Source organism: Humulus lupulus, chromosome 5 (assembly GCF_963169125.1).
Source record: "Humulus lupulus chromosome 5, drHumLupu1.1, whole genome shotgun sequence".
In the NCBI taxonomy this organism is placed as follows: domain Eukaryota; kingdom Viridiplantae; phylum Streptophyta; class Magnoliopsida; order Rosales; family Cannabaceae; genus Humulus; species Humulus lupulus.
The window spans coordinates 17,970,404-17,974,486 of record NC_084797.1 but is presented as its reverse complement, the minus strand read 5'-3'; positions in this window follow the sequence as shown (position 1 = coordinate 17,974,486).

Here is a 4,083-nt window from a genome sequence, read left to right as displayed (position 1 = left end):
TGTGAACTTAGAACTGATAATATACCCTAATACAAAGAGTGAAATTAGTGAAATTGACATAAACCATAATATTAATAGACAAGTGTCTGAAACATGCATTATATCACCAAAAATGGCCACATATAGTTAGAATTTACATCCATAAGTTAAAGGCCTAAAACAGAGTTCCAAAAAATGCCAAAAAAAAAATTGGCCACATATAGTTTGGTATTACATCCATAATTTAAAGGCCTAAAATAGAGTTCCAAAAGATGCCAAAAAAAATGGCCACAGATATTATGGTATTACATCCATAAGTTAAAGGGTCTTATACAACCCATACACAAAAGATTGGCCAAAACAGATGTGGCCTAATGTCTTAAAAAACATCTAGAGTGTTGGTTGTTGGGATGAACTGGCTTCTCTTGCCATCTGCTTCCTTCTCCTAATGTTCCTCTTCACAATTTATGGGTTTGGGTTCTTCTTTGGGGGACGACCCCTTTTCTTTGGCTCAGTAGGTTTCTAAGACATAAACAAAAGGGAAGATACAAGGTACAACTTACCAAAATGACCAAATTAAGCAAACATAACTAAAAGGAAATTAATAAACTTACCTCAGTGACTGTTTTTTTCTTACAAGAGGCACGTGTATGCCCTGGTTGTTTGCAGTTTGAACAAAGGTTGGGCTGTCCACTTTTCCTCATTTTAGTTGCACCTGGTGGTGGAGGTTCATCCACTTCTCTTCTCCTTGATTTCTTAGGCCTCCCAGGTAATACAGTCTCAGGAGGATGATGGATTGGATTTGTGGCAGTTTCAGGCCATTTATCCGGATTGGGCATTGGTGCAATGACCCCTGCATAGGTAGCTTGAAAGGCCTCCTTCTTGTAGCATCCATGAATATATTCAAACACATCAAGATTTGAAAACCATATGCAAGCTAGAGCATGACCACATGGTATGCCTGTGAGTTCAAACACTCTGCAGGTACATGACCTAGTCTCCAAGTTAGTAGATAACACCTCACCACTATGATATGTGACCTGAAACAATCCCCAAACTGACCTAGTGCATATGCAATGTCTAGCCACCTTTTTGTTCTTCTCAATGATGTCCAAGATTCTCTATCCCACTGGATACTTCCATTTATGGACACTTTCTCTTTGTTGCACAATCTAGCCATTAACCGAAAGCAAATTTTCTGTAATAGAGTGATGATGGGTTTGTCCTTTGCATCCAAAATAGCTGAATTGAGGCTTTCACAGAGGTTGTTAAGAAGCATATCACACTTTACATGAGTCCTAAATTGTGATTTTGTCCATTCTGTTGGTGATTTTATTTGCATAAATTCCAACAGCAAGCAACATACCTCTACAGTAACCTTTCAAGAAAGATCCATCCAAGCCAATTAAGGTCTACAACTCATGAAACCAGTTTTACATGCTTGAAGACATATGTACTCTCTTTCAAACACTCTTTTTTCACCCACTGATCTTGATTTTATCAAAGTTGTGCTCCCTGGATTCAAGTTAAGTATTTGCCTACAGTAGTTCTCAAGAATAGCAAATTGGTCTTTCATTGAACCTTCCAGTATAATCTTAGCTTTATTTTTAGCTCAATAAAAAAACTCATGAAGAAGTTTGAGAATACTTACTATCAGAAGTCATCTGCCTAAATGAGGTGAAGTCCATGTTGGGGTTGAGTCTAAACTTCTCTAAGTAGAGCTTTGATAGCCAACTTCCATCTATATGTTTGTTGTTGAAAACTATCCCACAATCGTTCTTGTCAACTAGAGTGTTTATGCTGAAGGTTTTGAAAGCAGTTCTCATCACCCGAGCATACAGAACCCATTTGCACCCTTTGCCTTTGCATTTTGCTTGAAGTCTTGTTCTATCATTAAACTGGTAAAAGAACTCTCTAGCATTGTTGATGAAATACTCCTTCAAAGCTCCTCTTAAGTGCTCAACAGTAGGGAATAACATTCCCAAAAAAGACTAGAAATCCTCAGGCTTAGTCTTTGGATCAAACTAGTTGTTAAAATTATTAGACTGAACTCCATCTTCATCATCACATGTACCTCTGCATCATCTGGTAATTCTTCAATTATGCATCTTCTTAAAGGTGCAGCTGGTTCCCGAATCTTCACGTATATCTCAATAACCCTATACTGCATAATTTTCATGTCTTCAAATATCATCAATACTTCCTTATCTGAAATCACCATGAAACCATCATTGAGGTTCTTATCTTTTGGCTTAAACCAAAACCCAAGATCTCCTTCGTACCCAAGTTGCATAGCCATCCCTTCCAGTTCAAGAATATTGAACTTGTCAACATGGCACTGGTCGAATTTAGTAACAATTCTACCTTCATATTTTTTTCTTGCCAATATTGTTACACCAATTACCCCCATGGTGCATATTCATAGTAAAAAACAAACCTGCCAAAAAATAAAATGTTGTCACATGCTTTCACTGAACTACACCTTAGTACCATCTATAAAGATTCCCACATGTTAGTCAATGCCTTGTACCCCACATAGAATCTTACCAAAAATCATCCCCGAGTGCCCCACACAACACCATGTTTAACTGGACTTAAATGTATCACCAACCAAACCTACCATAACCCAAAGAACTAATGTGTACTAATGTTAACATTACACTCAGTTGTACTCTGACCATACCATTTTAGTAACATTTTCTTACTAAAATGCAACCAGTCTCTCCATCACGCAAGGAATTTTAACAAGAAAAAAAATAGACAGTAAACATACCATTGTCTGTGTCCTCCTCGTCCATTGCAAAATGATCCTCCTCCACCATTGTCGATATCTTTGTCTTTGTCTTCCTCCCCTAAATCGAAACCCTTAATCTTTCCTTCCTGTGTTTTTTTTTTCTTTTTCGACTGAGCTTAGGTATTTAGGTTTCTATTTTGTTTTGATTTTAGTTTTTAGGTTTTAGTTGTTTTAATTTTACTTTTTCGGTTTTACATAATTATTTAAAACAATTAATAAACAGAAAATAAAACCAGGAATTAATATTGGCCATACATGTATCCTGGTTAGTGTCCAAACTTGGTGTTAACGAAATGGGTACCAACAGAACTGTCCAAATTGGGAGTTTGAGGATTTTTGACGCCACTTTTGGGGTTTGGGTATATATCAGTAGAAAATTCAAGATTTTTGGTATTTATGCCGCAAATAACCCTTTGTTGCACGAGCAAAGTCCTTAATTTTTATATAAAGTATTATTTAAGTTCTAAAGACCTATATAGGGATATTGGCTGCAGAAATACATAAGTTCATGTTTTTATTGCACTTAAATATCTATTTTTGACGGCATAAATAGCAAACGTTTAATTTGTATTGTAACCGTTACTTTTTCCCGTTAGGTAACAAATACCAATGCTTTTAAATATGGATATTGACGACATAAAAATACTTAAGTTTATGTAACTGTTGCACTTAAATACCTAACTTTAAATTTTTGTTGCATAAATAATAAAAAAATTAGTTTAAAAAAAAAATATATTTATTATTTATGCTACAAATATTAAAAGTAAGGTATAAGTGCAATAATTACATAAACTTATATATTTGTTACCCAAAAAATTAGCATTGATGACGTGGCAAGTAATCCTTGGACACGTGGCTGACACCTGGAAACGTTCTGCTAGAGTATCGACCAGAAGACACATTAGAAGCAATGCGGACCAGTCTTACCTGCGACCAGTCTGGTCGATAGTTCTGCGTACAAAGCAACATTTATGGGAAGATCTTTGTGAATCCCGAATTTATCTCACACAATCTCCTGGATATCCGATTATTCAGGAGAGAATATCTATAACAATCTTTTGTAACCCCCCTTGAGCCTATAAATAGCAAAAGATAGCTCAAGGAAGGGACTTTTCGACTTTTTGGCTTTTGAATCATTTGAGACTATAGCAATTCTCCTAGAAATATTGTATTGTTCTTCAGAGGTAAGTGAAACTCATTGAACCCTAGTTCTTTGATCACTCCTTTGACCCTTAGATCAATATCAGTCTAAGTGAACGTAGGTCATTACCAGATCTTGGGGCCCAACCACTATAAAATACTGTGTCTTA